The sequence below is a fragment of the Rana temporaria genome (genome assembly GCF_905171775.1).
Source record: "Rana temporaria chromosome 3 unlocalized genomic scaffold, aRanTem1.1 chr3e, whole genome shotgun sequence".
Classification (NCBI taxonomy): Eukaryota; Metazoa; Chordata; class Amphibia; order Anura; family Ranidae; genus Rana; species Rana temporaria.
Genome location: NW_024404427.1, coordinates 53,075 through 66,018, shown reverse-complemented (window position 1 = coordinate 66,018; position 12,944 = coordinate 53,075).

Below are 12,944 nucleotides of genomic sequence, written 5' to 3'. Positions count from 1 at the left end.
CCCTTTTTAAAATATATTTTTTATATATATTTTTTATTTCTTTTTTTCTTTTTATTAAAGGGCCCAGAGGTCCCCAGGGCCCCGGATGGCTACACCCCTTTTTTTATATATATTTTTCTTTATTTCTTTCTTTATTTCTTTTTTTGTAAAGGGCCCCCCGCTTCTAAATTCGCGGCAGCCCCCCCCCCCCGCTTCTCAATTTCAGGTGGCAGCACCCCCCCATCCCGGTTCTCTGCTCCAGGGGGCCAATACCTGAAGCTGTGTAAGTGGCCACATAATTCCTGATGGCGGCCCTGCCGCCCGTTAAGCCCCTGTGCTGCCCACAAATCAGGCTGAAAATCATCAGCGGCACACAGCCAGTGACAGTACTGCTTCCCTTCCCAGTGTTTTAAAATGTACAGCACCCCTGGCTTCCCTTTAGACGTGCACTTCTCCCTTCCTGCCACTGGGTGCTGCTTGTATATAAAAGTGAATCAGAATGTGATTTTATAACATCCCCAGTTTGCTCTTCCCGAGGCTGACTTCTTCATGTCCTGCTCCTCAAGGTATGTCACTGTTTGCTAATCTATATTGTAAATAGAAGTTTTCTGTGTGCCCAAAGTCTTTATAATATTTGATTCACTGCAGATCTGGTCAGTGTTTTAAAAAGTTCCTCTATTTTACACATGGCATGGCATGGGGGTCACAGCACCGTCTGTCCATTCTGCTTTAGCACCATGGGACCCCATGCCATGCCATGTGTAAAATAGAGGAACTCTTTAAATCACAGACCAGACCTGCAGTCCAGGCTGAGTAAGGCCTCAGAGCACATGGCATTACTGTCTGTATTTAACTGCTTGATGGGCTTATTTTGGGCCTGGCTGGTTCACATGTATGTGTTTTGGCGGCCCACATTTGCGCAGGCACAGCAGCCCATTCATTTGAATGGGCCGCCATGCCTGCATTTCCTGCAAAGAAAAGTGCATGCCTCATGTAATAGGCTGCTCACACGGCACACCTATGCCCATCAAGCACTGAAATACAGCACTGTCTGTCCATTCTGCTGTCTGCTGTGACTTATCTACAGTTCCCGCACTGTCAAACTTGCTGCATTTTTAGACGTTTAGGTCACGCTTTTAAAAACACAGTGCGTTTGTGTGTGCAAGAACTGCAGGTAAGTAGCATGGTGCAAAAGCAGAATGGATTTCAAGGCAACTGTATTTTTAAAATGCCGAATGCACCTTTTTTCTGCAGGAAACAAAGGCATGGCAGCCCATTCAAATCAATGGGCTGCTGTCTCTGCACAAATGAGGACCGCCAAAACATACATGTGAACCAGCCAGGCCCAAAATAAGCTGGAGGGGGGCCCAAAAATTTTTTTGCCCAGGGCCCAAACCATATTAAAGATGGCCCTGATTCCCTGTAATAGGAATGTAGCGCTACCCCCGGAGGAGCCGCTGGTTTGTTGTTGGGATCGGCATATTAAATTACCCCAGTGTTCTCTAGGGGTGTAGCTGATAAGTAGTGAGCGAATGTCCAGTACATGAAGGAAAGTTTTCAATGCTTTATTTCAGGCCCAACATGGCCAACATCAACATGCAGTAGGAAGGAAAGGTTGATGAAGCGATAGAGAACTTGCGGTATCGGGCCTGGATATAGAGACGGAAAGAGCAATCCCGCTCTCAGCAGCACAGCAATAGTAGTGACCGCTCGTCGCCACTCTAGCCAGAGTGGGTGAAGTGCCCCCGGACAGACTTCTGCCACAAGCCTGGCAGCCGAAGTGTCACTTAGTGTTGCTGGGAGGAACAGGCCTCTGCCACAGACCCGGCTCTAGGGCCTCTGCCACAGGCCTATTACTTGAATGAGCCAAATGGACGAATGTAGATTGAACATAAGTCACCGGATGACAGCAAAGAGTACCTGTCAGCATTCCAGTCACCAGATCCCCGATGGTTCATTCAAGCTCTGTTGGACAACCTGCCTCCGGGTTCCCCTCAAGCCAACCCCCCCAATCAAGCGGCACCCAGCCTGGGATCTTCTCAGTAAAGTGGGGGACCCAGTAAGTCGCTGGGGCCCCTCTCTGCAATATGGAGCTCCGCGTAGCATGCGACCCCGGCCTGGAAGGCCATCGCCAGGGTCCGTTGGAGGCGTGCACCCTAAAGGTGGATGCCGCACCTGGAACCCGCAGGAAGAACCAATAAAGATGGCGTCTGTCACAGATATACCCCTCCCCAGCATGCCCTGCGAGGGAAAACTCCTCTAATTGGCTGCTGGGGAAAAGTGGCTCTGCCAGAACCCCTTTAGCGCCACCTGTCGCCCAGGGGTGGAATCAACACCCCTGCAACACAGACTAACCTACAGGACAGTTCAGGGATGACAGCAGCCCATAATTTAGAAAATTGTGAATGGGAGCAAATAACTCTCCCATTCCCCACTAACTTTAGCGTAGTGCCCATACTGAAAGTAAGGGGGCGCTACAGGAATACAATTGATCCCAAAAAATTTGAGAAAGTGTAAAAATGAAAAAAAATGTAAATAAACAATTAATAGCTGGGGGATAAGTGCAGTAAATTACTTGCAGGGAAACTCAAGGAAAAGAATAGGTCGGTATATGTTCCACAGATTAAAGGGAAAGAAGGACAGCTTAAAAAAAAACCCAGAGAGATAGCCCAGACATTCGGGGAATATTACTCGGCGTTATACAATTTACCAACAGTAGGGGACAAACAGCTGGAGATAGAGGAATATTTATCTGTGGCAGGCATACCTAGACTGACATCTTCAGTCCGAAAGAAGTTAGAGAGTCCTATATCTGTGGAAGAAGTAGGGGAAACTTTAAAGAAAGTGAAGTTAGGGAAATCTCTCGGCCCAGACGGATTCTCAGTAAGTTATTATAGGGAATTTTCCATGATATTAAACAGACAGATGGCAAAGTTTTTTAATGCAATCGGAAGCACGGCGGTATCCCCCCCCGGAGGCACTTCTGGCCCATATTACTGTCATTCCTAAAGAGGGGAAGGATCCGGCCGAATGTGGCAGTTATAGGCCTATTTCATTGTTAAACGCAGACCTTAAACTTTTCTCCAAGATAATAGCGTCTCGGCTTCAACCATGGATAGCAGAGTTAGTAGATATGGACCAAGTGGGATTTATCCCAGGAAGGGAAGCTAAAGACAATACGACTAAAATACTTAACCTGGTGCATTATGTTGGAGAAAAAAAAATCCCCTGTGTGTTTTTGAACACCGACGCAGAAAAAGCGTTCGATAGGGTGAGCTGGCATTTTTTGGAGGAAGTACTGAGACAGGTGGGAATAGGTGAACAGATGGTCAGATGGATTATGAGTGTATATACATGCCCACGTGCCTCAGTAAGGGTTAACGGAGTAATATCACCCCTTTTTAAAATTACAAATGGAACAAGACAGGGATGCCCCCTATCACCCTTGTTGTTTGCCCTTACACTAGAGCCCCTATTAAATAGGATTCGACAAAATGTAGACATTCAGGGAATTCAGATGGGAGATCAGACACATAAAGTAGCAGCATATGCGGACGACCTGCTTTTTTCAGTGACCAATCCCCATGTATCACTCCCTAATCTCGTAAGAGAAATGGAGGAATATGGTAGAATATCTCATTTGAAAATAAACAACACAAAATCTGAAGCAATGAAGGTGGCGATACCAGAACCTATGGGGGATATAATTAAACAGAATTTTAGGTTTAAATGGGGGAAGGTATTAAAATATCTAGGCACATATATATCATCAGATATTAAAAATATCTATGCGTTTTCCCCCATTGTACAATGAAATACGAAGACTGCTAGAAAAGTGGAGACATGGAATGCACCCCTGGTTTGGGAGAGGAAGTATAGTTAAAATGTGTATCTTGCCAAAGTTATTGTATTTGTTTCAGGCACTGCCAATCTCCATACCAATGACCTTCCTTCGACAGGTAAACACTCTGTTCATGAAATTCATATGGGCAGGGAAAAAAGCCAGAATTAAAAAAGAACTGCTGAGAATGCCGAAAAATGTAGGAGGGATGGCAGTCCCGGATATAATAAAATACTACAGAGCAATGCATTTAACTAGGTTGGTAGATTGGTGTAGATATGGGGAGTCTAAATGCTGGGTAAATATAGAGCAGTATGTGAGTCAGATACCTTTGGCTAGAGCACCTTGGTGTTACGCGGTTCTTCCCAGATACCTCAAGAGACATCCTATAATAGGCCCTACATTGCAAATCTCAGCGAGAATATGTGGAGATAAGAAATATACACCAAGTAAATCGCCATTGATACCTATAATAGGTAACCCTAATTTTACTCCAGGGATGGAAAAAAATATAAAAGAAAAATTTAAAGAAAAGGACCTCTGTCAGGTCTCAGATTTTTTGAGGCCAAACGCGTGGCCATCAATCGGGGACCTGACAGAAGTAGGAGGTACATTTGAACTTGCAATATGGCAGGCACTTCAGGTAAGCCATTTTTTAAGATCTTTGGGCCCGGTAACAGAATTTCATAGGCAACTGACAATATTGGAAAAATGCTGTAGTGGGGTGGAACCAGTATCAAGGACATTATCTAAAATGTATGGGTTTTTGAACATGCCAGCTGAGGAATTTGTGATGCCAGGTATTCAGAAATGGGAGAAAGATTTGGGGAGAATATTCACCCCAATTCAGCATAAACAAATAATATACCTGGCAGTCAACTCCTCGGTATGTTCAAAAATGCAAGAAGCTAATTATAAGCTCCTTATACAATGGTATTACACTCCAGAAAGATTATATCAATTTGATAAAGAAGTAGATGAAATGTGCTGGAGATGTGGTAGAGAACAAGGAACTCTGTTTCATATTTTTTGGTCATGCCAAAAAATGAGACATTACTGGGAGGAAGTGAGAAGAATCTCTCAAAAATTTTCGGAAGAATTGATTTCGGACGATCCTGCACTCTTCCTGTTACATAGCTCACAGATACCAGTGCAGAAGTATAGGAGGTCGGTAGTGTGCCATATGATAAACGCGGCAAGGGTAGGTATTACGTTGAGGTGGAGGGATGTACGCCCGCCATCTATTGCAGGTTGGCTTAAAAGGATTGATGAGGTAGGAGCAATGGAGGATTTGGTGCATGCAGCGCAGAACAGGAAAACACAGTATGAAGAAACATGGTCGGGGTGGAAGGTATTTATTAGATCAGAAGAAGGAAAGGGGTTGTTGGAGGAAAACTAAGAACTTTAGAGAGAAGGAATTAAGGTAGAGGCGGACGGGAAAGAACTGAGAAGTCTGAGCCCTACATCTCGAGAGAGGAGAGAGGGAGGGGAAGGGGGGGGGATCGGGTTTTTTTTTTTTTTTCTTGGGGGGGTGGGGGTTTTTGGGTAGGGAGGGAGATTAAGATGAGATATGAACGAAGATGGACTAGGAAAAAGGTACTGATAGATGAAAATGTGTGGAATATGTATTCACAATTGTAACATTTTGTGGTTTATTGGAGAAAACAAAATTAAAGATATGTAAAAAAATAAATAAACAATTAATAAATAAATGTAAACCTCCCCTGTCACAGATGCGAACGCACGCATAAGTCACGCCCTCATACATAAACGGCATTCAAATCACACATGTGAGATTTCACCGAGAGCGAGAGCAAAAATTCTAGCACTAGACCTCCTCTGTAACTCTAAACTGGTAACCTGTAAAAGATTTCAAAGCGTCGCTTATGGATATTTTTAAGTACCAAACGTTTGGCGCCATTCCACAAGTGTGCGCAATTTTAAAGCGTGACATGTTGGGTATCTATTTACTCGGCGTAACATCATCTTTCACATTATACAAAAAATTGGGCTAACGTTAGTGGGCTAGATTCAGCAATGATTTATGTCGGCGTATCCATAGATACGCCGCGTAAATTCAAAGCTGCGCCGGCGTATCTTCTTTCTGTATTCAGAAAGCAAGATACGCCGACATTAGCCTAAGATCCGACTGGTGTAAGTCTTACGCCGCCGTATCTTAGGGTGCATTCTCACGCTGGCCGCTAGGTGGCGCTTCCGTCGTTTTCGGCGTAGAGTATGCAAATTACCTAGTTCCGCCGATTCACAAACGTACGTGCGCCCGGCGGTAGTTTTTTACGTCGTTTGCGTAAGGCTTTTTCGGCGTAGCGTTGCTCCTGCTTCTATGAGGCGCACGCAATGTTAAGTATGGACGTCGTTCCTGCTTTGATTTTTGCATTTTTTACATCGTTTGGATAAGTCGTTCGCGAATAGGGCTGGACGTAATTTACGTTCACGTCGAAACCAATACGTCGTTGCGACGTACTTGGGAGCAATGCACACTGGGATATGTACACGGATGGCGCACGCGCCGTTCGTAAAAAACGTCAATCAAGTCAGGTCATCACACATTAACATAAAACACGCCCGCCCTTCCACATTTGAATTACGCGCACTTACGCCGACCCCATTTACGCTACGCCTGTAAGTTGCAGCGGCGTAGCATAAATACAATACGCTGCACCGCGGTAACATCAAGCGCAGCTACCTGAATCTAGCCCAGTGTTTTTTACATTTTTTAATTCATGAAACAGTTTTTTCTCCAAAAAAAAAGCGTTAAAAAAATTGTTGAGCTGATACCGTGTGACATAAAAAGTTGCAACGACCGCCATTTTATTCCCTAAGGTCTATGCTAAAAAAAACAACATATATAATGTTTGGGGGGTTCTGAGTAATGTTCTAGCAAAAAAATTATGATTTTTACATGTAGGAGAGAAGTGTCAGAATAGGTCCGGTATGGAAGTGGTTAAAATCTAAACAGAGATAAAAAAAACAACAACAACAACAAAAATCACCTTGGGAGACGTTTCTTCACCTCCTCTGGGAATTAATTCCCACCTCTGGGCACAAAAAATACCCCTTGCAGTAGGCTCCTCCCACACTCATAAAGTCTAGGGGGGAGGGGGGGCAGAAGAGGATGTAATAATTACCTGACACCCCCTTCCAGAAGACTCCCTCATATCCTCATAGTAATAATAATAATAATAACAGTATAGTAGATGTATTCCCCATCACTGAGGTCCCATTCACATCACACAATTTGGAATCACCACAATTCTGCCCGGGACTCCAAAATCGCGTGTCCGGGGGGGCATTACTAATTGTACCCCAAACACGGTGCAATTATGTCACGAGAACTGAACGGCTCTGAAAGAAACGTGCTTAAAAATCGCGATAAGCTTTTTGCCCAAAAAAGGGAGCAGGAGCTTCTTTTGGGTCACAAACACGGATAAGGCGGCCCATTGATGTGAATGGACTGCCCAATGCGTGACACGCGGAGTCGCATGAAAATCACACATAACAAAAATCGCTCGTTCCCTCTTTACGACATGTGAACAGGACCTAAAATCTCACATATTGTACATAGTAGTTACTCCGCCCACTTCCATGTATTTCTGTGTCTTGTATTGAACCGCATGAGGTTATCTTTTTATTTTTTGTAGTATGATGACATCTAGTGGCAGTTTTAGGTCACTGCAACTTACTTTCTATGGTGATTTTCGATGTCTTCATCTGTTCCTGTTACGGGATAGTTAGTTTTGTCCTCTCTAGACTAGGGTGACCACGTGTCCCGGATTTCCCAGGACAGTCCCGCATTTTGCAGGTCTGTCCCGGGCACATTCATTCCAGGACAATGCAGTGTCCCGGAATGACACTTCTCTCCTTCCTACTACTATGTGGGGATGGAATTACATTTTCCTGGGCCCCATCAGGACAACATAGGGGCCCAGGAGGTGAGCGTAAAGGAGGGACTTTTTCTTCATTTACATCATGCCGCCCCGCTCCTCAATTAGTCCTGGCCGGCGGAGTGATTCTCCGCCCTTCTCCTGTACTCAGGTGCTGAGATGTGAGGTGGCATCAGAGCCGTTTGAAGGAATTTGGGGGCCCCAAGCAAAATGGACATAGAGGCCCCCCAACCCCCCCCTGCACCGCACACAAAGCCTATAGGAACTGGTGGGCGGCCTCCTCCTGGCGGCTCCGGACTGTGAGGGAGGGAGGAGGAGGGGAGAGGGAGGAGGAGGGGAGAGGGAGCCAGGCAGGACACGAGTTGCGCATGGATACAGACCGACGGTAGTGGCTGCTAAATGGCGGCGGCGATCTTACCGAAGGCCGGGACAGACTCGTGTGCGGCGCGCCCAGGGGTGTATTTAGGTTTTGTGCTGCCCTAGGCCTGGTGAAACTCACGCGCCCCTTCCTTTTTAAGACTCGTCCTGTCATTTTCATGGGAAGAGGACAGAGGGACAGGGTGGGATGAGGACAGAGGGACAGGGTGGGATGAGGGCAAGGTGGGATGAGCACAGGGGGACAGGGTGGGATGAGCACAGGGTGGGATGAGTACAGGGGGACAGGGTGGGATGAGCACAGGGTGGGATGAGCACAGGGGGACAGGGTGGGATGAGTACAGGGTGGGATGAGCACAGGGTGGGATGAGTACAGGGTGGGATGAGTACAGGGTGGGATGAGCACAGGGGGGGATGAGCACAGGGTGGGATGTACAGGGTGGGATGAGTGGGATGTACAGGGTGGGATGAGTACAGGGTGGGATGAGCAGAGGTTGGGATGAGTACAGGGTGGGATGAGCAGAGGGTGGGATGAGTACAGGGTGGGATGAGCAGAGGGTGGGATGAGTACAGGGTGGGATGAGCAGAGGGTGGGATGAGTACAGGGTGGGATGAGTACAGGGTGGGATGAGTACAGGGTGGGATGAGCAGAGGTTGGGATGAGTACAGGGTGGGATGAGCAGAGGGTGGGATGAGTACAGGGTGGGATGAGCAGAGGGTGGTATGAGTACAGGGTGGGATGAGCAGAGGTTGGGATGAGTACAGGGTGGGATGAGCAGAGGGTGGGATGAGTACAGGGTGGGATGAGCAGAGGGTGGGATGAGTACAGGGTGGGATGAGTACAGGGTGGGATGAGTACAGGGTGGGATGAGCAGAGGTTGGGATGAGTACAGGGTGGGATGAGCAGAGGGTGGGATGAGTACAGGGTGGGATGAGCAGAGGTTGGGATGAGTACAGGGTGGGATGAGTACAGGGTGGGATGAGCACAGGGGGGATGAGTACAGGGTGGGATGAGTACAGGGTGGGGATGAGCAGAGGTTGGGATGAGTACAGGGTGGGATGAGCAGAGGGTGGGATGAGTACAGGGTGGGATGAGCAGAGGGTGGTATGAGTACAGGGTGGGATGAGCAGAGGTTGGGATGAGTACAGGGTGGGATGAGCAGAGGGTGGGATGAGTACAGGGTGGGATGAGCAGAGGGTGGGATGAGTACAGGGTGGGATGAGTACAGGGTGGGATGAGTACAGGGTGGGATGAGCAGAGGTTGGGATGAGTACAGGGTGGGATGAGCAGAGGGTGGGATGAGTACAGGGTGGGATGAGCAGAGGTTGGGATGAGTACAGGGTGGGATGAGCAGAGGGTGGGATGAGTACAGGGTGGGATGAGCAGAGGGTGGGATGAGTACAGGGTGGGATGAGCAGAGGTTGGGATGAGTACAGGGTGGGATGAGTACAGGGTGGGATGAGCAGAGGTTGGGATGAGTACAGGGTGGGATGAGTACAGGGTGGGATGAGTACAGGGTGGGATGAGCAGAGGGTGGGATGAGTACAGGGTGGGATGAGCAGAGGGTGGGATGAGTACAGGGTGGGATGAGCAGAGGGTGGGATGAGTACAGGGTGGGATGAGTACAGGGTGGGATGAGCAGAGGGTGGGATGAGTACAGGGTGGGATGAGTACAGGGTGGGATGAGCAGAGGGTGGGATGAGCAGAGGTTGGGATGAGTACAGGGTGGGATGAGCAGAGGGTGGGATGAGTACAGGGTGGGATGAGTACAGGGTGGGATGAGCAGAGGGTGGGATGAGTACAGGGTGGGATGAGCAGAGGGTGGGATGAGTACAGGGTGGGATGAGTACAGGGTGGGATGAGCAGAGGGTGGGATGAGTACAGGGTGGGATGAGTACAGGGTGGGATGAGCAGAGGGTGGGATGAGCAGAGGTTGGGATGAGTACAGGGTGGGATGAGCAGAGGGTGGGATGAGTACAGGGTGGGATGAGTACAGGGTGGGATGAGCAGAGGGTGGGATGAGTACAGGGTGGGATGAGTACAGGGTGGGATGAGTACAGGGTGGGATGAGCAGAGGGTGGGATGAGTACAGGGTGGGATGAGCAGAGGGTGGGATGAGCAGAGGTTGGGATGAGTACAGGGTGGGATGAGCAGAGGGTGGGATGAGTACAGGGTGGGATGAGCAGAGGGTGGGATGAGTACAGGGTGGGATGAGTACAGGGTGGGATGAGTACAGGGTGGGATGAGCAGAGGGTGGGATGAGTACAGGGTGGGATGAGTACAGGGTGGGATGAGCAGAGGGTGGGATGAGTACAGGGTGGGATGAGCAGAGGGTGGGATGAGGAGAGGTTGTGCTAGTGTGGGGGGGGGGGGGATCGGACCCCCCACTAGCACATATCTTCCCTCTCAAATCACTCCCCAGCACATATCCCCATACCACCCTCTCCTCTCCCATCACTTCATTCGTTCACCTCGAATCTGCTCCCCCCCCCCCCTTACCTCCTGGTTACTGTGTGCAGCACGGCTCTCTCAGTCACTCGTGTCTCTCCTGTGTACACATTGAGCCAAGAGGGGGGAAGGAGCCAAAGTGTGACTGTGTATTGCAGTCAGTGGAGAGAGGGACGGCTGCACTGTAGCCAAATGACGCTGCGGGACCCTGGGCGGCAGATGTCCCGGGTGACCGCGCCACTTTGCGAACCCCCCTCCTCCCGCATGGAGAGCCGCACAGCTGAATCCTGGAGTTCAGTGCAACTGCGCGCTTCGGCACTGAACTCCAGGATTCAGCTGTGCGGCTCTCCGTAGCAGCAGGCAGACAGACGAGCCAGCTTGGGGGCCCTTTCCTAGCTCGGGGCCCCAAGCAATTGCTTGGTTTGCCTGTCCTGTTGCGATGGGCCTGGGTGGCATGCTTCTGACAAGTAACAGGCGGAGGAAAGCGGCCGGGGCGGCACGTGCCGAGCTCCACACAGATTGGCAGTGGAGACGGTCAGTCTGCAGGGTGTCCCGGCTGTTAATGTAAAGTTGTGGGCGCTGTGTGTGCAGGGAGGCCGATATCGGAGGAAGGAGAGGGGGGTAATAAAGCCGGTGAGAGAAAATCTGGCATCCCCCGCACACACAGAGCAGCAGGACGGGATACAATCAGTGACAACACTGCCCAGTTTATATGGAGCTTGGCATCCCGGGATCCCTCTAGATGTGCCTGCTTATCACTCCACGGCTGAGGCTGCTCTGGGCCACAAAGTTATGTGTACATAGACCCCCCCACAGATATGACTGACCCAGCCATAGACCCCCCCCACAGATATGACTGACCCAGCCATAGACCCCCCCCACAGATATGACTGACCCAGCCATAGACCCCCCCACAGATATGACTGACCCAGCCATAGACCCCCCCACAGATATGACTGACCCAGCCATAGACCCCCCCACAGATATGACTGACCCAGCCATAGACCCCCCCCCCCACAGATATGACTGACCCAGCCATAGACCCCCCCACAGATATGACTGACCCAGCCATAGACCCCCCCACAGATATGACTGACCCAGCCATAGACCCCCCCACAGATATGACTGACCCAGCCATAGACCCCCCCACAGATATGACTGACCCAGCCATAGACCCCCCCCCACAGATATGACTGACCCAGCCATAGACCCCCCCCCACAGATATGACTGACCCAGCCATAGACCCCCCCCCCCCCCCCCCACAGATATGACTGACCCAGCCATAGACCCCCCCCACAGATATGAGTGACCCAGCCATAGACCCCCCCACAGATATGACTGACCCAGCCATAGACCCCCCCACAGATATGACTGAGCCAGCCATAGACCCCCCCACAGATATGACTGAGCCAGCCATAGACCCGCTGGAACTTGTCTTCCTAGCAGAATCCTGGAGGTCCTGAACTGAGGAGGACAGAGAGGGACAGAGACTCAGGTAGGCAGTGATAGGGTCAGAGCTTCCATTCTACCTCACAGTCTGTATGAATGATTCCTGTTTCCTCACAGTATCATTTCTCAGAGAAGCCCCTTCCTCTCAGGCTCATGTCAGGTGGGAGACTCTGTTGCTAGGTGACAAAGGTTCAGTGGCACAGAACCTTCCACCTACCTCTGTGGAATTTCCTCCTCTCAGAATACTACAGAATGTTGGTCACTAGCGATGGGAGTGATTCCAGAGGGACCCACTGGCAGCTTTGTTGTGACCCTGCTGATGGCAGTCCTTGTGTGACGGTGAGAAAGGCGCATGCATGGGAGGGAGGGGGGTGATGGGGAGCTCCGGGGGTGGCTGCGGTCAATCAAACAGGAGTTGTTAGGCCTGAAGGAGCCGAGACCGGAAGCATGTCCTAGGCCTGAGCCGGATCACAGAGAATAAGTTACACCCCTTTCACACTGGGGCGTTTTTCAGGCGCTTTAGCGCTAAAAATAGCACCTGAAAGAAGCCGCATCTGCAATCCCAATGTGAAGGCCCGAGTGCTTTCACACCGAGGCGCTGCGCTGGCAGGGTGTCAAAAAAAGTCCTGCGAGCCGCTTCTTTGCAGCGCTTTTGGTGCGGTGAATACACGGCTCCTAAAGTGTCCCTTCCCATTGAAATCAAAGGGAAGCGCCTGCAAAACGCCTTGGCAGCCATGCTTTTAACCCTTTATTCAGCCACTAGCGGGGGGTAAAAGCGCCCTGCTAGGGTTCGAAAAACGCTGGTAAAGTGCTGCGAGTTTTATCAGCGCTTTACCAGCGTTTTTCAGGCGCTGGCAGTGTAATAGAACGCTCTTACTGTCAGGAGACCTGTCACCGGCCTGTGCTAGGCGCTGTGCGTCATTAACGTCACTTGTAGGGCCGAAACAT